Source organism: Phyllobates terribilis, unplaced genomic scaffold, assembly GCF_046119375.1.
Source record: "Phyllobates terribilis strain yellow unplaced genomic scaffold, ASM4611937v1 Scaffold_2__4_contigs__length_985480577, whole genome shotgun sequence".
Lineage (NCBI taxonomy): Eukaryota > Metazoa > Chordata > Amphibia > Anura > Dendrobatidae > Phyllobates > Phyllobates terribilis.
Genome location: NW_027362762.1, coordinates 475,339,677 through 475,363,534, shown reverse-complemented (window position 1 = coordinate 475,363,534; position 23,858 = coordinate 475,339,677). Strand labels below are relative to the sequence as shown.

General features: G+C 43.2%; 1 protein-coding gene across 3 annotated transcripts in view; it reads left to right on the top strand.

Annotated features, from left to right (window-relative positions):
- The window catches only part of LUZP1 (leucine zipper protein 1), a 95,712-nt gene that overhangs the window by 41,735 nt on the left and 30,119 nt on the right, over positions 1-23,858 (top strand). For all 3 annotated transcript variants that reach the window (XM_073665756.1, XM_073665755.1, XM_073665757.1), the window contains exon 2: positions 4,054-4,117. The gene's annotated coding sequence lies outside the window, so the exon portion shown is untranslated. The remainder of the gene's footprint in view (positions 1-4,053; positions 4,118-23,858) is intronic.

Sequence of the window (23,858 nt, the reverse complement as noted above, 5' to 3'; positions counted from 1 at the left end):
CCTATGACTGGTGACTCTTTAAGAAAGTAAATGACCCTTCTAGCGACCAAAAGGGAGAGGTTGCGTGAGAAGTACCCTGCCACAGAATACCTGTAGGGTGCTTGCTTTATGTGAATTTTTTTATACACTTCGACAATTTTGTTTGAGATTTCATTTGATCACAAAGATTAAGGACGTGTTACGAAAGTCCAAGACTATGCAATTAAAGGTAACCTGCTGGTGGTGCACAGGTAGCATGTGATTTCAGCTACATATGCTGTGAAACGTTGCAGCGTAGCAGAGAAAAACCTAGTTTTTTAACCACTACGGTCCAAGCCGCATGGGAGACTAGTCGGACAGGTTGGTCACCGGTGGTTTCTCCCCTCCCACAGCCTTGCATGCATGCATAGTGAGAGACCTATCATTCAAGGGGAGCGGGTGGGGAAAAGCCACCAGGGACCCACCTGTCCAACTAGTTTCCAATGTGGCTCAGTTCATGGCTGCTTTTAAATGATGCATTTTCTTTTCCTTCGGAGTTAAACACACATGGCCGAAATCATGCAGCCAGTGTCTAATACATGCTTCTCTGGGGTCGGGCGGCATGTATTCGCTGTCAGATTCCCATTTAAAGGGGTTTTCCGGACTTGGAAAACCCCGTGTCCATCAGCTGCAGTTGGTTTTAAAATAAAACAAACCGTGCTTTACACATCCTCCCCGGGTCCCGAGCGGAGTCTCTACCTCTGCTGCGGGTGTCTGTTACGGTCTGCAGCGATGAAGTCATGTCAACAGGACTGCAGCCAATCATTGAGCTATGTGGCTCATGCCATTAACTCTGGCAGAACTGCTGTGTCCATTTATTGCGTGCAGTGCTGTCGCTATGAAAACAGCGCTGCATACAATAGCAGATCCCAGGAACAAAAGCAGAGATTCAGCCTTAGACCTGGAAAGGATGAGTAAGGCACAGTTTTTTCATTTTAAATTGCAGCTGGGGAAAAGGGTTTTTCCAAAATTGGAAAAACCCCTTTAGGTATCAAATTAGGAAGTGACGTATATATTTAGTGTACTTGGACTTTTCTTAATCACATTGTTAACATTTGACAACCAAGCCAAATCAAAGGATAAGTGGCACATCAAGCAGGAAGTTTGTGTCGGTAGAGACCTTCACTATTTATAATCCAGTAATTGGTGTATTTGCATTGTGTTCAGCATATATTCCATATTTATCATAGCTGACAATTTTCTGTATGAATAACGTTTGTTGCTGTCCCATGATGGGGGGCGAAAAAAAAAATTGTGAATATTTATTATGCTTACTTTATACATACGTATAGGCAAAGGCTTGTCTGCGTGGGGAGAGAAGCCGCCGTGAACCCACCTGTACAACTAGTTACCCACGAACCTCTGTCCCTGACAGCTATTAAAACTGTTTGTGTCTGAAATGCTGCACCATTTCATAGAGAAACATTCCTGGCTGGGATACTACAGCCAGTGGCTGATGCATGCTGGCCATAGATTGGACAGAATGTATCAGCTGATGGGTTCCCTTTAATTCCATAGCTCTGTTACATACCTAATCATCGCTGTCCCCATTGGGGATCACAATCAAGATTCCCTATTTAGTGTGGGAGGAAACCTGAGTACCCAGAGGAAACCGATCATTCTGCGATGATACAGAAAAAATATATCTTTGTACCAGGCAAGCATGAGGAGAACATACAAACTCCTAACAGATGTTGTCCTTGGTGGGATGTGATCCCAGGACGTCAGTATTGCAAAGCAACCAGGGCTGTGGAGTCGGTAAGCCAAACCACCGACTTCAGCTCTTCAATTTCCCTGTCTCTGACTCCACAGCCCTGCCTCACTACTGAGCGTGTACATAAAGTGCAGCACAGATTCATCTCAACTAAAAGCCGAGATCCTTAGATCAGGAACAGATCAGACCTTTATAGGATATTTCATAACTTTCCCAAATTCTTATGAAAACATTTACAGCACATACTGCATTGTACTACTGTATCCAATTTATTATATATTTTCTGAGTCGGTCTGCTTTATACCGACTCAACCAAAATGGACTCCGACTCCACAGTACTGAAAGCAACAGTGCTAACCCCTCAGCCACCAATTCTTTTTGGTTGGCACAGTGGCCAGAAATGCTCCACCTAATGTATCCAGTACTGGTGAACACATATGTCCAGTGTGCTTCTGCCCAAATGAACTTGTACAGATGTAACCCCTTCACGACATATGACATATATTTACATCATGTGCTGTGTCCCTGACTTTGATGCGGGCTCCGACGCTGAGCCCACATCTTTCCCCACACATGACAGCTGATGGAGTTTTTCCCCGTTTTCCTGTAGATTATGTGGTAAAATCAGTGGTGTCATTCAAAAGTACAACTCGTCCCGCAAAAAACAAGCCCTAATCTAATATATATAATCGTCTTATCCCGTCTGTCTCTGTCCGTCCAGGAAATCCTGCGTCGCTGATTGGTTCGGCCGCGGCCAATCAGCGACGCGGGATTTCAGAAAAAGATGGCGGCCGTTAGCGGCTCATCTGCCGGACGGAGGTCAGCGGCGATGCAGCCGGGAGATGAGCGGTGCTAGCTGCTCATCTCCCGGCTGCTAGCAGCATAAGTACCCCGACCTGCGGCGCCACTGACCCCCATGCGGCTACCGTCGGGAGATCAGCGGCTTGGGCCGCTGATCTCCCAACGGCAAGTGTGAAGGGAGGGACGGCGCCGCTGCCCGGTCCTCAGTAATTCGGTTCGCTGATTGGCGCCAAGTTTAAACATCGCTCTGCACAGAGGTCAGCGGCGATGCAGCCAGGAGATGAGCGGCGCTAGCTGCTCATCTCCCGGCTGCTAGCAGCATAAGTACCCCGACCTGCGGCGCCGCTGACCCCCATGTGGCTACCGTCGGGAGATCAGCGGCTTGGGCCGCTGATCTCCCGACGGCAAGTGTGAAGGGAGGACTGGGGAGCGGCGCCGCCGGTCGGGATACTTCTGCTGCGAGCAGCCGGTCATCTCCCGCAGAGCCGCTCCCCGGTCCTCACTAATACAATTCGCTGATTGGCGCCAAATTTAAACAGGCTCTCTGTCCCTCACTAACACGGTTCGATGATTGGTCGCGGCCGCGACCAATCAGCGATATTGGTGCCAAATTTAAAAACCTCTGTGCTGATTGCACCCGGGGTACCGCATACATATTCTAGAAAACCCGATGCGTTTGAATCAGGCCACCATCTAGTACATCTATATTGGCGGAAATATAAAAGCGTTATAGCCCTGGAAAGAAGGGGAGGAATCCAGAGAATCCTAGGAGTAACGCCTCCTTAGTAAAGACCATGAAAATAATCACTAAATAAAAAGGCCCAAATCTCTGCAACCATATGGCCGGTTTAAAAACAGAAAAACGTAATACTCGTGGAATGAGCAGAAATGAAATATGAGCAAAAACTGTCCACTGTGACCTGGTGCCAGCTCATCTTTAAAGACATGCAAAAACAGCCAGGGGCACCAGAACAATTGTGTAATGGCAAAATGACTTGGTGTAATCATTATCTATGTATATGATAATAAGTATACAACAACGCAAAATGAAATATTTTATAATTTTAAAATGCAATCTTTTAATCATGGGACAATCCCTTTATCTCTGGGAAACTTTAGACTTGTGTCATTAACTATGTTGCTTAACAGCTGTGTGGTATAGAGGGGAATATGGCTCACTATATACCATAATTGTGATACACTGGTAGTAATAAATGTGCCTCTTTTACCCAAAGAGCTCCTGTCAGGCGATTCATTCTCCCCAAACTGGCATTCTATAGAAAATCTACATTGAAGGTCAGGCTAGTTTTACAGAAGTGGTCGGCATGAGTGGCAGAATCTTTATCTGTTGCTCGTGTAAAAATGTCCATGTACAATAATTTACCTGTAGAGGAAATAATCATTTGCTATGTAACTGTTAGTGCCTTTGTCTACATGGGTGTCACCGCCTGGTGCTGCATGTTTGACCCAAGCTCCAATCCTGTCCTCTGCTTGATATATGCTTCTTTTATCTTTTGCAGATAGAGATACAGGGACTGATGTGTACTGGCCCTGCTCATGACTGGAATGTTTAACGCTTGACAGGTTTGTATCCTTTGACTTTTATTTGTTTGCTAACTTTTTTTATATATCCTTTTTAATGTGGATTATGATGTTTGAACTTGTAAAATTTGTAGATTAATTTGCAGTCCTATGTGACTAACCAGATTAATCACTGTTTTTGGTATAAATTATATTACCACATGTCAAACAATTTACCAGTTGGTGCAGTAGATTCTAAGAAACCAACAGACTCAGCAATCATGATCTGCATGTTATTGAGTCTGTGTATTTGAATAGTTAATTGAAAGGGGGTGTGTTCAAAATAATAGCAGTGTGGCGTTCAATTAGTGAGGTCAATCACTCTGTGAAGAAACAGGTGTGAATCAGGTGGCCTTTATTTAAGGGTGAAGCCAGCACATGTTGTACATGCATTTCTCCTTGAAAGTTCGAGACATTGTTCAGAAGAACAGCGTACTTCGTTGATTGGAGAGGGTAAAAGTTATAAAGAAGTGCAGACAATGATAGGCTGTTCAGCTAAAATGATCTTCAATGCTTTAAAATGGAAAGCAAAACCAGAGACACGTGGAAGAAAATGGAAGACTACCATTCTAATGGATCGAAGGATAGCCAGAATGACAAAGTCTCAGCCAATAATCAGCTCCAGGATAATCAAAGACAGTCTCAAGTTACCTGTGAGTACTGTGACAGTTAGAAGGCGCCTGTGTGAAGCTAATCTCTTAGCAAGAAGTCTCCACAAAATCCTACTGTTTAAAAAAAAAAAAAAAAAAAAAAAAAAAAATCCTGAAGCGGGCACAATTTGCCAAAGAACACATCAACTGGCCTAAAGAGAAATTGTGAAACATTTTGCGGACTTATGAAAGTAAACTTTTTGGGTCCAAGGGCCACAGACAGTTCATCAGACGACCCCCAAACTGCATTCAAGCCACAGTACACTCTGAAGACAGTGAAGCATGGTGGTGCAAGCATCATGATATGGGCATGTTTCTCTTACTATGGTAAGACTGCATACCTGGGATCATGGACCAGTTTGCATATATTAAAATACTTGGTCATATTACCTTGCGCTGAAGAGGATATGCCCTTGAAATGTGTGTTTCAACAAGTCAACGACTCTAAACACACCAGTAAACAAGCAAAATCTTGGTTCCAGTCCAGCAAAATTGAGGTTATGGCGTGGCCAGCCCAATCCCCGGACCTTAATCCGATAGAACACTTGTGGGGTGACATAAAAAAAGCCGTTTCTGAGACAAAGCCAGCAAATGCCAAAAAATTGTGGGATGTAGCCAAAGCTTCCTGGGCTGGAATAACAGTTGACAGGTGCAAGAAGTTGGTTGACTCTATGCAACATAGATGTGAAGCAGTTCTAAAAAACTGTGGTTATACAACTAAATATTAGGTTAGTGATTCACAGGAATGCTACAGCCTCAAAAAAAAAAAGTACATACTGTGAGTTTATAAAGACAAATGCAGACACTATTTCTTAGAACAGCCCAATGTTCATTTGTTGTTTTCTGTAAAGTAGTTAAAAGTTATGGAGATTTCTCCATGTTTTGAATTAGAAAACAGTGTGTAATGATCCCAATGCATGGAAATAAAAACATGTATTACAGAGCTTAAAGGGGTTATCCAGGACTTTTTTACTTTGACTAAGAACGGACAGGCAGGTAGCCTGGAAGACGTCCTTTATATTGAGTGATAAAAGATGATTTGTCAGCAGCAAGGCATCTGATATGAGGCATACAGGGATCACACTCCTCAGCAGTCTATAACCTGTATGTCCATATTAATAGTTTAGATAGGGCAAATGTGGTGACGACAGATTCCATTTAAGAAAAAATAAATAAAATGTTCCCAGAAGACCCATTTAATTGATGCACTTGCTGATGCTGACAACTATGGGATTGCGCTATTCTGTGCATTGACCCTTCAGCTTTTTCAAGGCACAGCATCACCCATAACCCAGCTCTGTGTCAGTAATTACAACATTTGGATAGGTTATCACTGGGAGTACATAAAGTTGTGTCCCAGCAGTAGCACTGCTTGTGATCAGCTGACCACCATGAGGTCAGATTAAGGCCATGTTCACATGCAGCATTTTTATATTTTTTTTGCCATCCAAAACCTGCTCTCTTGGCAGTAAAAAAAAAAAAATTGAGTTTTTGATGTGGATTACATATGTAATTTGTCTACAGTACTTGTTAATAAAGTTAGTTTTAGTCACCAAAAATGCAGCAAAATCTTTTTGCAGCATTTTTGCACTCTCATTGCTTTCTATGGGGGGAAAAAATACAAGAATTGATATCTGCAGATTTGAAAACGCTTCAATGCTCAAATTCAGTCTGGAGAAAAACATGTGTGTGCATGAGATTTCTAAATCCTCACGGCTTTTGCTGTTACTGCAGAAAAAAAAGCTGCAAAAATGCTGCGTGTGAGTCTAGCCTAGGGGTATCATATAGGGGTTGTCCGGCCTTAGAGTGACTGCGGACTTGTACCCTATGGGACTGCAGACTCGTGAATCCTCACAGCGCATGCGCTGCATGCTGCGAGGATTCTCTGGTGCCAGGGGCGGTGGGCACGTGACCAAAGTATGTGATTTGCATACATGCATTGAGCAAGGCCATGCCCTTCCAGTCGGCACATGAACGTAAGTGTACTGAGCAATGCCAAACCCATCTGGTCAGATTGCGGCCCTAAGTATACAAATCACATACTTGTAGTCACATGACAACCGGCTCCAGCCTTTTTTTTTTTTTTTTCTTCTTTAAATATATTTTATTGCTTTAAATACATTTTCTTGTTTCCATTTTTTTCTTTCTTTTTATTTTTTTTTTTGTCAATGGAATGGTTAGGGCTTTTTTCGGAGGCGAGGTGACCGTTTTATTGATGTACATACAGTACAACATTTTGATATCTTACTTTGTTTTTTTTTTATTCCATTTTTCCATTTACCTTTTTAAGATAATTCCTTAATTTCATTTTTATTTTCAGTCCTCAGACTTTTAGGCACCCAGCTATACCAAATATGTATTTTTTTTCTTCTTTAGTTTTGATTTGGAATAAGGAAGTGATATTAACCCCTTTACAACCCAAGGTGGTTTGCTCGTTAACCGGTTCCTGACCGCCCACTGTAGATAAACGTCGGCGCTTGCCGGGCTCTGTGCAGTGCCGACGTTTAAAAACGGTGGGTGGTCTCGCAGTGCTCAGGACCCCCAGGGTCCTTCAAGCACTGCGATTCCGGTGCAGAGCGTTAGCTCTGACAGGGTACATCATCGGGACCTGATTAGATCAGGTCCCAGTGATGTTAACCCTTTGCTGTCTTCTATATGCTGTGATCTATAGTGATCACGGCATATAGGAGACAGCAGGAAGAGAGGGGGTCGTCTTACTTACTTCCGAAGACCTCCGTTTCGTTTGAGGACCTGGGGTTGCTATGGCAGCTGGAGGTCACATGACCGCCTCCAGCTCTGCCATATATGGTGTCCTTCCTGTCTGACTTCAGCCTGTATGTAGCTGAAGTCAGACAGGAGACTCTGACTGAAACAGTCAGTGAAGATCTCATATAATGTAATATATGTGTATTACATGAGATCAGTGATCAGAAAAATAAAAATTAATGTCCCATACAGGGACTAAGTAAAAATGTAAAAAAAAAGTTTTTAAACTATTAAAAAAAAAAAAATCACAAAATAAATAAAAATAAATAAATAAAATATTAAACCAATAAATCCGTAAATTATTACAAAACCAAAAAAAGTACACATATTTGGTATCGCCGCGTCCGAAACAACCCGAGCTATAAAACTGTCACACTAATTAACTCCTTCTGTGCACACCGTAATAAAAATAAATAAAAAACGAAGCAAAAAAATATGCTTTTTGATCATATCGCCAAACAAAAAGTGGAAAAAAATGCGATCAAAAAGCAGAATAGAAATAAAAATGGTACCACTGAAAACGTCATCTTGTTCCGCAAAAAAAAGCTGCCATACAGCTCCATCAGCCAAAAAATAAAAAAGTTATAGCGCTCAGAATAAAGCAATGCAAAAAAAAAATTTTTTTTTCTATAAAATTGTTTTATTGTGTAAAAGCGCCAAAACATGAAAAAAATACAGTAAGTGTAGTATCGCTGTAAACGTACTGACCCGAAGAATAACGCTGCCTGATCACTTTTACCACACGCAGAACGGCATAAAAAAAAACTCAAAAAACAATTCCTGAAGTGTTTGTTTTTGTTAACTTTACCTCCCAAAAAACGGAATAGAAAGCGATCAAAAAATGTCACGTGCCCAAAAATGGTTCCAATAAAAATTTCAACTCGTCCCGCAAAAAACAAGCCATCACATGACTCTATCGGCCGAAATATGGAAAAATTATAGCTCTCAAAATATGGTGATGCAAAAACTAGATTTTGCAAAAAAAGCGTATTTTAGTGTGTGACAGCTGTCAGTCATAAAAACCCAATATAAATCTGGTATCTCTGTAATCGCACCGACCCGAAGAATAAAGTAATCTAATCAGTTATATCACACTAGGAACGACATAAGAAATAAATAAAACAAATATTATTCACCTGCTACTGATTTGTTTATTATGTCTCCCAAAGATCCCAGTAAGGCTCTGCTCACATTTATCCTGTGCTCTGCGCTGAGCACTTACACCAGAGTTTCCGTGTAAATCTCTGAAATACGTGATTCAGCCAGAACCCATGATGGAAGATTCCCTGTAATGAGGCAGATATAGGCCACTGTGGATGCCGTCTAGCCTGGGATCCCACGGTGTCATTTGTTTTAGGCGTGCATAAAAGTGCGGTTGGCCACAGTTTTGTGCACTTCTGAAAAAAAGGACACCACTAAACAGAGGCCAGACGGAGTCCAGAGTAACTCTGCTGCCTCATTACAGTGAATGGATCCTGCAGGGGTTTCATCTGAATTAAATCACTTGGAAAATTAGATGGAAACCCCGATGTAAGTGCTCAGCCTAGAGCGCCGGATAAATGTTACGTAAAATGTTCCCAATAAAAGCTTCAACTCAGTCCTCAAAAAAAGCTAGTCCCCACTCAGGTCCATCATCTGTTAAAAATATAAGGGACTTCCAAGTTACTGGTAGCAGAAAGGCTCTGGAAAAGCAAAATGGTCCTTGCCCCCCAAAAGAAATTCAGAAAATTTTGTGCTCCCAAATCCAAATGCCTATTCTACAATAATTTGTTCTCCAATTGTCAAATAGCGCTCCTTCCCCCTCAAATCTCACCGTATGGCTAAGTGGTACGATACAGCCACATATGGGGTATTGACACTTTTAGAAGAAATTGTGTGACACCTTTCGGCACCATTTTTACCCATTGCCCTGTGTGAAAATGTAAAATCTGAGGGTAAAACATTTTTTTGTGGTAAAAATATAATTATGCTTTTTTCACTGCCCAATGGTATAAATTTAAAAATTAAAAAATGCTCACTACTTCCCTAGATGAATTCCTTGAGAGGTGTAGTTTACAAAATGGGGTCACTTGTGGGGGTTTCTGCTGTTTTGGCATGTCAGCGACTCTTCAAATGTGACATGGTGTCTGCTGCCTATCCCAGCCAACATAGCGCTTCTTTCTCTTCCGAACCCTGCCGTACACCAAAGCAGTGGTTTTCCCCACATATGGGGTATCGGCGTACTCAGGAGAAATTGTACAACAAATTTCATGGTGCAATTTATCCTGTTACCCTTATGATAATGCAAAATTAGGGAATGAAAAACATTTTTTATGGGAAAAATGTGAAAATTTTATTTTTACGGCTCAATATTATAAACTTCTGTGAAGCAGCTGGGGGTGCAAGGTGCTCACCACACATCTAGATAAGTTCCCTAAGGGGTATAGTTTCCAAAATGGTGGCACTTGTGGGGGGTTTCCACTGTTTAGGCACATTAGGGGCTCCCCAAATGTGACACGGCGTCCGCTAATTATTCAAACAAATTTTACATTCAAAAAGTCAAATGGCGCTCCTTCCCTTTCAAACCCTGCCATGTGCCCAAACAGTAATTTGCCTCCACATATGGGGTATCAGCGTGTTCAGGAGAAATTGCACAACAAATTTCATGGTGCAATTTTTCCTGTTACCCTTATGATAATGCAAAATTAAGGGATGAAAAACGGTTTTGTGGGAAAAATGTGAAAATTTTATTTTTACAGCTCAATATTATAAACTTCTGTGAAGCACCTTGGGGTTCAAGGTGCTCACCACACATCTAGATACGTTCCCTAAGGGGTCTAGTTTCCAAAATGGTGTCACTTGTGGGGGGTTTCCACTGTTTAGTCACATCAGGAGCTCTCCAAACGCAACATGGCGTCCGCTAATTATTCAGACAAATTTTACATTCAAAAAGTCTAATGGCGCTCCTTCCCTTCCGAGCCATGCAGTGAGCCCAAACAGTGGTTTTCCCTCACATATGGGGTATCAGCACGCTCAAGAGAAATTGCACAAAAAAATTTGGGGTCCATTTTTTCATGTTACCCCTGTGAAAATAAAAAAATTGGGTCTAAAGTAACATTTTTGTGAAAAAAGTTAAATGTTAATTTTTTTCTTCCACATTCCAAAAATTCCTGTGAATCACCTGAAGGGTTAATAAAGTTCTTGAATGTGGTTTTGAGCACCTTGAGGGGTGCAGTTTTTAGAATGGTGTCACTTTTGGGTATTTTCTGTCATAAAGACCCCTCAAAGTGACTTCAAATGTGATGTGGCCCCTAAAAAAATGGTTTTGTAAATTTTGTTGGAAAAATGAGAAATCGCTGGTCAACTTTTAACCCTTATAGCTCCCTAACAAAAAAAAATTTGGGTTCCAAAATTGTGCTGATGTAAAGTAGACATGTGGGAAATGTTATTTATTAACTATTTTGTGTGACATAACTCTCTGATTTAAGGGCATGAAAATTCAAAGTTTGAAAATTGCAAAATTTTCAAAATTTTCGCCAAATTTCCGATTTTTTCACAAATAAACGCAAGTGATATCGAAGAAATTTTACCACTATCATGAAGTACAATATGTCACGAAAAAACAATCTCAGAATCAGGGGAATACGTTGAAGCGTTCCAGGGTAATTACTTCATAAACTGGCAGTGGTCAGAATTGAAAAAATTGGCCCGGTCACGAAGGCAAAAACAGGCTCTGGCGCGAAGTGGTTAATGACCAGGCCAATTTTTACAATTCTGACCACTGTCACTTTATTAGGTAATTACTCTGGAACGCTTCAACGGATCCCCCTGATTCTGAGATTGTTTTTTTGTGACATATTGTACTTCATGATTGTGGTAAAATTTCTTCGATATCACTTGCGTTTATTTGTGAAAAAATCGGAAATTTGGCGAAAAATTAGAAAATTTTGCAATTTTCAAAATTTTAATTTTTGTGCCCTTAAATCAGAGAGATATGTCACACAAAATAGTTAATAAATAACATTTCCCACATGTCTACTTTACATCAGCACAATTTTGGAACCAAAATTTTTTTTTTTATTGGGAAGCTATAAGGGTTAAAAGTTGACCAGCGATTTCTCATTTTTCCAACAAAATTTACAAAACCATTTTTTTAGGGACCACATCATAATTAAAGTAACTTTGAGGGGTCTTTATGACAGAAAATACCCAAAAGTGACACCATTCTAAAAACTGCACCCCTCAAGGTGCTCAAAACCACATTCAAGAACTTTATTAACCCTTCAGGTGCTTCACAGGAATTTTTGGAAAATGGAAGAAGAAAATGAACATTTAACTTTTTTTCACAAAAATGTTACTTTAGACCCAATTTTTTTTATTTTCACAGGGGTAACAGGAAAAAATGGACCCCAAAATTTGTTGTGCAGTTTCTCCTGAGTAAGCAGATACCCCATATGTGGGGGAAAACCACTGTTTGGGCGCACGTCAGGGTTCGGAAGGGAAGGAGCGCCATTTGACTTTTTGAATGTAAAATTTGCTTGAATAATTAGTGGACGCCATGTTGCGTTTGGAGAGCCCCTGATGTACCTAAACAGTGGAAACCCCCCACAAGTGACACTATTTTGGAAACTAGACCCCTTAGGGAACTTATCTAGATGTGTGGTGAGCACCTTGAACCCCCAGGTGCTTCACAGAAGTTTATAACATTGAGCCGTAAAAATAACATTTTCACATTTTTCCCACAAAAATGTTTTTCAGCCCCCACTTTTGCATTTTCATAAGGGTAACCAAAGAAATTGCACTATTCAGTTTGTTGTGCAATTTCTCCTGAGTTAGCAGATACCCCATATGTGGGGTAAAACCACTGTTTGGGCGCACGGCAGGGTTCGGAAGGGAAAGAGCGCCATTTGACTTTTTGATTGTAAAATTTGCTTGAATAATTAGAGGATGTGCCCCTGATGTGCCTAAACAGTGGAAACTCCCCACAAGTGACACCATTTTGGAAACTAGACCCCTCAGGGAACTTATCTAGATGTGTGGTGAGCACCTTGAACCCCCAAGTCCTTTACAGAAGTTTATAACATGGAGCCGTGAAAATAAAAAAATCTAACTTTTTCCCCTTCTCCCATGACAGCACCACCTGAGAGAGGGTATCCGCCCACCAAGGACAGGAACCTACTGAATAAAAAGGCGGTACCTCTCCTCCGCATCAGTTTTGGTTCCTGTCCCTGATGGGAGCCTCACCAGGTGGTACCTCATTTACCTGGATTATGGACGGTGCGGCCTGGAGGCCGTGGAAGCAGCAGATGGTCCCTGTTCCCAGCCCGTCTGGCTGCTGCCCGGGTCTGCGTGTGGGGAGGAGGTGCTGTTTTCCTTCGGATGCCTCCCCGCGTGCGCCGGGGCCTGCGGCCGGGTCTGCGCCTCGCAAAGATGAACTGAGCGCGCCGGCCGGCAGGTCTTCCGGGCTGCGCACGTGGGGGTCGCGTCGCACCCTGTGACGGAGCGCGCCGGAAGTCCGGGCTGCGCACGCGCGGGGTGCTGACGCGCCCTATCACGGAGTGCGCCGGAAACCGGGTCTGCGCATGCGCGGGTGGGAAGCTGTCATCCCGCTGCAAGCGCGCCGGGTGCCGCTGGGCTGCGCAGAGGCAGGTGGATCTGCGGGTAGCGCGCCAGCTGGCTAAAATTAAAAAAAAAAAAAAAAAAAGAAAGGAAAAAGAGAGATGAGCACGCTGCCGGAAGGGGAGGAGCCTAAAGGAGGTGGAGCCCTACTGCTTTTAAGGATGGGGAGCAATCAGGATGGCGGTGTCTGCATCCCCGCCATGATGAATGAGGAACCGCAGTCACCTGGGCAGCAGCTGTCACCGCCACAGGAAGTACAGCAGCAGCCACAGCCATCAAAGCAGCGCAAGCAGCTCAAACAAATGGAACGGGAATCTTCCCATCGACAAAGTCATAGCAGTGAGGGGCGTACGAGTTCCGGCAAGACTGGTCAGAAAAGACTTCGTCAGTCCACCTCCGCCAGATGGGAGCCCTCATGTGAACGGCAACCACCGCCTCCGGAGGCGAAGAAGTGTAGTGCTAAAAATAAAAACAGGGAGTGTGCTTTATGCAAAATCGGTCTTCCCACCTCCTATGCCAAAAACCTATGCTCAGACTGTATTCAGAAAACCATTGCAGAGGAGTCCCCCAGGTTTTCTTTAGAATTAAAGGATCTAATCCAGACAGAGGTCAGAGAGTCTTTAAGAGGCTTAACCTCACTCAAAAAGAAGAAGCGAAAACTAGTTTCTTCAGAATCAGAGGAATCAGTGGAGTCCCGTTTTACGAGAGAACTGCCTTCCTCCTCTAATCACTCCTCATCGTCATCGGAGTCTTCGGATGATAATGGGGGGGGCAGACCTTGTTTTTCGGTTGATAATACTGAGAGACTAGTTAAAGCCGTCAGAGGGACTATGGGTATTACCGATACCAAAGTGCCCAGAACAGTCCAGGATGTTATGTTCGGGGGCTTAGACCAAAGGAGGAGACGCTCATTCCCGGTCAATGACAGGATTAAATCTCTGATAGAAAGGGAATGGAAGAAACCGGATAGGAAGGGTCAGCTGCCGTCATCCTCCAAGCGGAGGTACCCCTTTGAGGATGAGGATGCGGCTAAATGGGACAAAACCCCTAAGATTGACGTGGCCATTTCAAAATCTTCAAAAAAATCCACTCTGCCCTTTGAGGATTTAGGAGCCTTAAAAGACCCGCTGGATAAAAAAGCGGAGTCCTTCCTTAAGCAAACCTGGGAGTCGTCAGCAGGGGCCCTTAAACCGGCAGTAGCAGCGACCTGCACTGCTAGATCTATGATGATCTGGCTTCAACAATTGGAAGACCAGATCAGGGGGAATGTGTCTAGGGAGAAAATTCTATCAGACCTTCCTCTTGTGCAGGGAGCGGCTGCATTCCTGGCAGATGCATCGGCAGATTCAGTTAGGCTGGCTGCCCGGTCTGCAAACCTCTCTAATGCAGCCCGTAGGGCGCTATGGCTCAAGAGCTGGCCAGGAGATGTGCAGTCAAAGTCTAAACTGTGCTCAATCCCTTGTGAAGGGGACTTCTTGTTCGGCAAAGGTCTAGATGACATCCTAGATAAAGCCGCAGACAAAAAACATGGATTTCCCACGGTGTCTGGTTCCCGATTTAACAGTTCCTTTCGGAAGAGAAAATACAGCCGCAGTAAAGCTCCCAGAGACCAAGGTAGCTGGAAAGACCGAAAGCCGTATAGCAGAGGCTTCATGTTTGGGGGTCCCTCCTCCGAGAATAAGAAAGCCCCTAAGTGACAGTTCCCCCCAGGTGGGAGGAAGATTGTCCCACTTCCTGCCGGCCTGGAAGAAAATTTCATCCAATTCTTGGATCTTAGGGATAATCAGGAGGGGGCTCACACTAGAGTTCAAGAGCAGGCCCAAGAACACTGTCAAAATATCAGCCCCCAGAGGTTTAGTGGAACAGATAGCCTTACAGCAGGAAGTTCTCTTTCTGCTCAGGAAAGGAGTTCTGGTGGAAACACCTGTACCCGAGCAAGGAAGAGGATTCTATTCGACCCTCTTCCTAATAAAGAAGCCGGACGGCTCCTTCAGGACCATTGCGAACTTAAAAAGACTGAACGACCATTTAATCTACAGGCCTTTCAAGATGGAAACAATAAAATCAGCCATAAAGATGTTATTTCCGGACTGTTTTATGTGCGTCCTCGATCTGAAGGACGCCTACTACCACGTCCCGATTTTGCCAGATCATCAACAGTTTCTAAGAGTAGCTGTACAATTCGGCAGGCACGTAAGGCATTTTCAGTTCGCAGCTCTTCCCTTTGGCATTTCCATGGCGCCGAGAGTCTTCACAAAAATCATTCTGGAGGTCACAGCGCACTTGAGGGAAAGAGATATTTTAGTCATCCCTTATCTGGACGACTTCTTAGTAGTGGGCAGATCAAGTCAACTCTGTGCTCTAGCCCTGGCGGACGTCATGGCCAGTCTAAGACGCCTAGGTTGGCTGTTAAATCTGGAGAAGTCAAGGCTGGAACCAAAGAGGGTTCAGTCTTTCCTGGGTCTCATTCTGGACTCGGAAAACCAAACCTGTCTTCTGCCAGAGGAAAAGAAACTGAAGATCAGATCCCTAACATCTCAGATTGTCAGCAATCCGACCATCACCCTGAGGAGTGCAATGTCTCTGTTGGGTACAATGACGTCTTGCATTCCGGCGGTTCAGTGGGCCCAGCACCATTCCAGGTGTCTTCAACAGGAGATTCTGGCAGCGGACAGGCGGCTCAAAGGTCGCCTGAATGGGAAAATATCTCTTCCAGATGTTGTGATCAACTCCCTGGACTGGTGGACATCTCCGGTCAACCTATCTTTGGGGGTTCCTTGGACCTTCCAGGTGTCGGATACAATTACAACAGACGCAAGTGCGGAAGGTTGGGGAGCTCACCTAAGGGATCGTTCTGTACAAGGCCTCTGGTCGGACAGCGAGACAAGCCTCTCTTCCAACATGAAAGAGCTGTTGGCAGCCAGAAACGCGCTAAAAGAATTCAGTTCTGTTCTTTAGGGTCCTCACGTCAGGATAATGTCAGACAACAGATCAACAGTCGCCTACATCAACCATCAGGGGGGTACCAGGTCTCTCCCTCTGATGTTAATAGCGGATCAGATCTTCAGTTTTGCCGAGAGTCGGCTGGTTACGCTCTCGGCACTGCATATAAAAGGGGAAGAGAACATAAAGGCCGATTTCTTGAGTCGTCACATCTTGAAACAAGGAGAGTGGGAGTTGAATCCAGCCGTTTTTCAGCAGATTGTGGATCGGTGGGGACAGCCCCAGATAGATCTATTTGCAAACAGACACAATCGGAAGACCGAAACCTTTTGCTCCCTGAATCCAAAAGAGGGGGCGTTTGCGGTGGACGCGCTGCAGATTCAGTGGGATTTCACTCTAGCTTATGCCTTTCCCACTTTAGTACTGATCCCTACTATCCTGAGGAAGATCCGAGAGGAACGGGCGAGGGTTATATTGATCGCCCCGTTCTGGCCCAAGAGACCATGGTTCACTTGGATGAAGAGAATGTCCCAAGCAGATCCATGGGTTCTTCCGGACATCCCGGATCTCCTCAGGCAGGGCCCAGTCTGTCATCCCCAAAGAGCGGGCCTGCATTTGACGGCTTGGATTTTGAGAGGTCGCTATTGACGCAAAGGGGGTTTTCTCCAGATCTTGTTACTACCCTTCTAGCAAGTAGAAAGCCCATAACAACTAGAATCTATGGTAGAACCTGGGCTAAGTTCTTGTCTACCTCGGGTCAGTCTGCCAAAGGGAGGGTTCCTATTGAGGCCATACTAGAATTCCTCCAGAAGGGGTTAAACATGGGACTAGCCACCAGTACTCTTAAGGTACAGGTATCTGCTCTGGGGGCACTGTATAATTATGACTTGGCAGCAAATAGATGGATCATTAGATTTATTAAAGCCTGTCATAGATCCAGACCTATTCCTGTTCCAAGAATGCCTCCTTGGGACCTTAATTTAGTTCTGGAAGCATTAACCAAACCTCCCTTCGAGCCCTTAGAGAAGGTTTCAGAAAAAATCTTAACTTTAAAGACTGCGCTATTGGTGGCCCTGACATCAGCTCGTAGAGTCAGTGACTTACACGCACTATCCATTAACCATCCATTCACTCAAGTATGTATGGATAGAGTAATCTTAAGACCAGACCCGGCCTATCTTCCAAAGGTAGCCTCCAAGTTCCATAGGACTCAAGTAATCACTCTCCCTTCCTTCTATCCTAATCCTAGGGATTCTGAGGAATATAAGCTTCACACCTTAGATGTTAGGAGGGTGTTAGTCCAGTATTTGGAAGTGACAAAAGCCTGGAGAAAGAGTGACGCTTTATTTATATCCTTTCAGGGGGCTAGGAAAGGACTTAAGGTTACAAGGGGGACCATAGCTAGATGGGTCAGGGATACTATTACCTTAGCCTACTCTTCTAGCAATCTGCCGGTTCCTGAGAACCTGAAGGCCCATTCCACCAGAGCGGTAGCTGCTTCCTGGGCTGAGAAGGCGGATGTGCCCATCGACATTATATGTAAGGCGGCAACTTGGTCATCCCCTGCTACATTTTACAAACATTACCGTCTTGACCTTTCCTCTTCTACTGATCTGTCCTTTGGTAGAAGGGTGTTGCAAGCGGTGATCCCTCCCTCTGGTATTTAATCTCTATAAATCTCTCAGGTGGTGCTGTCATGGGAGAAGGGGAAAAGATCCTAGTTACTTACCTGTAACGGGATTTTACAGAGCCCATGACAGCACCCTATTAATTCCCTCCCCTTTATCACTGTGGTGTGCACTTTTTTTAAGGTGTTTAGTACATATGTTGAGGTGGTGGTTATGTATTAACCTGTCTTCGGAGGCCCTCTCATGCTCTGAAACAAAAAACTGATGCGGAGGAGAGGTACCGCCTTTTTATTCAGTAGGTTCCTGTCCTTGGTGGGCGGATACCCTCTCTCAGGTGGTGCTGTCATGGGCTCTGTAAAATCCCGTTACCGGTAAGTAACTAGGATCTTTTCCATAAAAATTATGTTTTAGCCCCAATTTTTTTATTTTCACAAGGGTAAGAGGAGAAAATGGACCCCAAAAACTTTTGTGCAATTTCTCCTGTGTACGCCAATACCCCATATGTGGGGAAAATACAGTGTTTGGGCGCACGGCAGAGTTCAGAAGGGAATGAGAACTGTGTGACTTTTTGAACGCAAAATTGGCTGGAATCGAGAGTGGACGCCATGTCGCGTTTGGAGAGCCCCTGATGTGCCTAAATAGTTGAAACCCCGCACAAGTGACCCCATTTTGGAAACTACACCCCTCAAGGATTTTATCAAGGGGTATAGTGAACATTTTGAACCCAGAGGTACGACACAGAATTTGATAACATTAGGTCATCATATTGAATAAGTTGTCATTAGTCTTGAGCGCAAGTGCTCGCTACTTGAGTTTGCATCGGGTACTCAGGTATGCACCATGTATCATGGGTGCTCAAGTGAAATGCTCGAGTCCCCGCCCGCATGTTTCACGGTTATTAGACACCCCAAAAAAACCATGCGGGGATCGCTTGTGCATGGCAGGCAATCCGCGAAGCATATGGGGCGGAGGCTCGAGCACCCGCGATACTCAATGCATACCCGAGCATCCGATGCAAACTCAAGTAGTGAGCACTTGCGTTCAACACTAGTTGCCATATTGTCATCTTTTTTTTTTTTTTTTTTTTTTAACTTTTGAAGAAAAAAAAAAACAACCCTAACATTAGCACAACCCTAACCCCAACCCCAGCCCTAGAGTTTATTTTTTACGCCGTTCCTAGTGCGGTATAAGTGATTAGACGACCTTATTCTTCGGGTCGGTGCGACTACAGAGATACCAGAATCATATCAAGTTTTTATGATCGACAGCGGTCACACACTAAAAGACACATATTTTGTAAAATCTATTTTTTGCATCGCCATATTTTGAGAGCTATAATTTTTCCATATTTTGTCCGACAGAGTCATGTGACGGCTTGTTTTTTGCGGGATGAGTTGACGTTTTTATTGGTGCCATTTTCAGGCACGTGACATTTTTTGATCGCTTTCTATTCCAGCTTTTGGGAGGCAGAATAAACAAAAACCAACAATTTAGGAATTGTTTTTTTTTTTAAATTTCTTTATTCTACTGCACGTGTGGTCAAATTGATAAGGCAGCTTTATTCTTTGGGTCAGTACGTTTACAGCGGTACCACATTTATATTGTTTTTCTATGTTTTGGCGCTTTTACACAAAAGCTATTTTATAGAAAAAAAAATTTTTTTTGCATCACTTTATTCTGAGAGCTATAACTTTTTGATTTTTCGGATGATGGAGCTATATGGCGGCTTGTTTTTTGCGGGACAAGATGACGTTTTCGGCGGTACCATTTTTATTTATATTCGTCTTTTTGATCGCGTGTTATTCCATTTTTTGTTTGGCTGTATGATGATAAAGCATTGTTTTTTGCTTCCTTTTTTATTTTATTTTTTTACAGTGTTCACTGAAGGTGTTAACTAGTGGGACAGTTTTATAGGTCAGGTCGTTATGGACGCGGCGATACTAAATATGTGTAGTTTTATTGTTTTGTTGGGTTTTTTTTCAGAATATTTATTGATGGGTACATTTTATTTTTGGTGGATTATTTTTTTTATATTTTTACAAAAAATTTTTTTTTTTTTTCACTTTCTGAAAGTTTTTTTTACTTTGTCCCACTCTGGGACTTTCACTTTTTTTTATTCTGATCGCCTGCATAGCACAGGAATGGAGCACCATCCCTGTGCCATGCAGGCTGTCAGCTCTGCACAGTGAGAAGATTGTTTGGTCATGCACTGCGCATGACCAAACAGTCTTCCTGCTGTCTGGTGACCCGGATGTTGTCATGACGACATCGGGTCGACATGGCAACACCCGGGAAGCCACGGCAGACAGCGCTGGAGGCCGGAAGAGGAGGTGAGTATTGCGATCACCTCCCCTTAGCCACCGCAATGCTGCGATCGACTTCGATCGCAGCATTGAGGGGGTTAATGTGCCGGGAGCGGTGCTGGAACCGCTCCCTGCACATAGTATCGGGTGTCAGCTGTGACAATCAGCTGACACCCGGCGGCGATCGCGCACGCACAGCCTGTGTGCGCGCGCGATCACGATGACGTACTAATACGGGTCAGGCTCTTAAGTCCCAGGACACAGAGGCATATTAGTACGTCATGGGCTTTAAAGGGGTTAAATATCTATATAATTATTGCCTGTTTTTTTTTTTTTGTTTGTTTTGTTTTTTTAAGTACCACGAAGAAACATTAAGGCAACAGCAGCTAGCTAGTTAATTCATATTCTGTAATCCATAACATCTACATGATTGAGTACAAATGGGTTTCCAGAGTATAAGTTCTATGATTATTTTCATTTTTTTTTTCTTCTTATAAAAGTAAAGCTTTACCATTAATGCATTCAAAACCATTTTAGATAGATTTCCAGTTATGTTCATACACTCCTCAACATTGAAATCACAAAATGGATAGATATGCTACTGTTACTGACATGCAAATGATGGAAAATTGGAAACAAATTTTCAAAACCTCCCAATTTATTCAACATAGAGTATGAGCGCCACACACACAAATACACGCACCTCATTGATGGCATGCCATGCCGTGTTGGTGGTTGTCTGAGGAAATTTCTGTCACGATGAACGCACTTGAGCAGATCGTCAGGATCTGCTGATGGCAGCTCAATGTGCAATGGCCAACTAATGATGTCCCAGACATGCTTGAGGGTAGATAACTCCGGAGATTCTCGCAGTACCTGGCTTTTTCTTGTTGAAATCTGGCTCCTGAGATCTTTTGGAGAATTAGTTGTTCCACGATCGACGCAATGTAACGCCAAGCTGTTAGTACACCTAGAATGAAGACTAGAAGTGTCCAGCTACCATATATTGTCTCCTCACACCATAATCCTGGTGGGAGTAGCACCAGTGTGGCAGTCTCTTCATGGTGTTGCCCATGTTGTCGCCATACCAATCTCTGGCTATCATTGCATCCAAGACAAAAGTAGGACTTCTTGTTGAAGAGGATAGGCTTCCATTGCCATCTTACTCTGCACCATGAAGGCCTTTGAGAGCGGTGATGTGAGGATAATGGAACACCTGTAACTTGACCTTCGGCTGGTGCCCATTATTGTCTGAACACCTTTTGATGGTGTATGTAGACTGTTTGATGCTTTAGACTTGGTATGTGATGTCCAATATCAATGGCAGTACAGATTAGATCACTATGCAGAGGTTCGCCTCTGCACCTTTTACTGTTGTTCCAGTTCATCGTTGATCTCCCTACCGCAGGCACACACAATGATGAGCAGTGCTGACATCTTGGCCTATGTGCGTTGCGGTCTACTGGCGTAATAAACCAAGGTCTTGCTGTTCAAGAAGTCTGTCCCTTTCAGTTTGCCATAAGCGGCGATAACTGGCATGTCGACTAACAGAAGCCACCCCACAAAACTGGATTTGATTTTTTTTTTTTTTTTTTTTTTTTATTGATGCTTCACGTGGTTGGAAGAAAAATTTCTCAGTCTGACTTTTATGCCACTTCCACATGTCACAGATTGGAGCTAGGTGCTTCAAATCCTGATCATTTGCAACATGCTACATCTCGATTTGCATAACATTACTTTTTGGTGTTAAAATTTCAATATTGAGTGAGTTGAGTAAAAAGAAAAAAAAATAATATTTTTTTCGCTAAATCAAGTTCTCTACCCAAATTTGAGATCATAACTGGATTGGCACAGAATGATGGCATTAAAATGGCAAAGCTGCTCAACTACAGTTGACAATAAATTCAGGCATTAAAACTCTTTACATCAAATTCATTACATTGAATTTTCTGTGCTGATTCCATACTAAAAATTCTGAGCAATTTATAATACATGTGGATGATGTTTTGATGACCCTGTATACATACATGGAACAAAAAAATCAATGCAGAATTAAGGGTATATTGTATATTCAGAACAGAATTTTAGAACTTTTGTAAAATCTTCTGTATAAGAAGTCTGACTTGAGTGGCCCTTACCCGCCACCATAGTATTATACCGGACAGGAATAGATTTATAAATGTGACCCGTATAAAATTGTTTGCACTGTGTGGAAATTACTGCTGATGACACAGGGGTTTGTTACTATCCTTTAAAGTGATTTAGTCTTGTCTTCAATCCTACTCTTACAAGTTTTTAAGGAATCTGCCAGCAGGTTTTTTCCACTTAGTCAGTATGATTTAGCCCTAATTCCCGCCATGTGTCATATACTGGGCTACTTGCTGTAGTTTTGCTAAAATCCCTGCTTTATCAGCAGATTATAACTAGAGGATCAGTAAACCTGCTGCCATGTAATCCTCCATATTCATGAGCTGTGTATAACCCCATCTCTACCACAGGTTGGCAAATGTCTGCCTATGCACAGTGTACCTAGAAAACTGACAATCAGTGGTGTGGGTGAGGTTATACAGAGCTCCGCATTCAGAGAGCTGCTAGATCTGCGCCGAGAAAACTGTGCTTTCATCAGAATGATCCATGCAAAGGGAGAACTGGAAAGACACCGTGCAAAAATAGGGTCTTATCTGGGTAACAATATTGAGAAAATAATTTGATAGTGCTCACCTGGTCGGGTTGTGTGCACACAACCACTAATAACGCTTAGGCTGCTGCAGACCCACGAGGGGATGAAAATGCAGGTAATGGAGAAACAAATGGGTTAGTTCTGCGCGGCCAAGTAGAAAGTATGAGGGATACCAGTCTGAGTGTAAGTGGTTTATTTAGTCGACTAAATAAAACACTTACACTCGGATTGGCATCCCTCATACTTTCTACATGGCCGTGCAGAATTAACCCATGTTTCTCCATTACCTGTATTTATCAGAATGATAGCCAGCAGCCAAGTAAGTGACACATCACTGGAATCAGGATCTTTGTCTCTACATTATCCTAATCTCAGATGGGATAGTAAAAACCTGATGACCGGTTTTCTTTAAATTAATGTCCCCTGGCCATTCTGGCTATACCAGTCTTTGCCAAATCGTGCCAGGTCTCTCTATGCATGCACAGTGAAAAGAGGTGTACGCCGCTTGGCTTGACTATTGCACACCGCTTGATTAGGGAAGTCCACTTACTATATTCTGACTACACATAGATAAGGCTTCTATAGGGTTAGCCATTTTCAACCCATTTTCTATGGCCATAACATTAAATGAGATGGACTGTACTGTACCCTCTAAGTACACCCCATCAAAATACTGACACCCCATACAAGAATTGTCCATGCATCTTGCATAGATTTTTGCTTTCTGGACCTCTGTTAATATTGCCCTAGACATGTTGGTGTGAGCCGAACTGACATCATCATAAACTGATCTTGCTATAATCATGACAGATTGGCTATTCCCTATTCTCCAAACATTTAGGTAGATTGACTTTACACATGTCTGTTCACTTGCTTCCTAAAGCCATCCATACAATCAACCATGACGGGAGCATCTGGTAACTACTGCATCGCCTCCTTCTCTGGATGGTATTTAAGTGCAATTTTGTAACATTCTGCTTGTCATCCTTCTGAGTCACGTCTGCTCTTAAAGAAAGGCAAAGAGATATTCTTAGCTGAACATTTTCATATTTCCAGAGAATATAGGTGTGCCTTTTGCCTGCAGGATCATACAAGTCTAGTTTTTACTGTAAGAGATATTTTAGTGTGGGTGAGGTAGACTGAGATTAATGTAAACCCTGCCCTCTTAGCCAATCC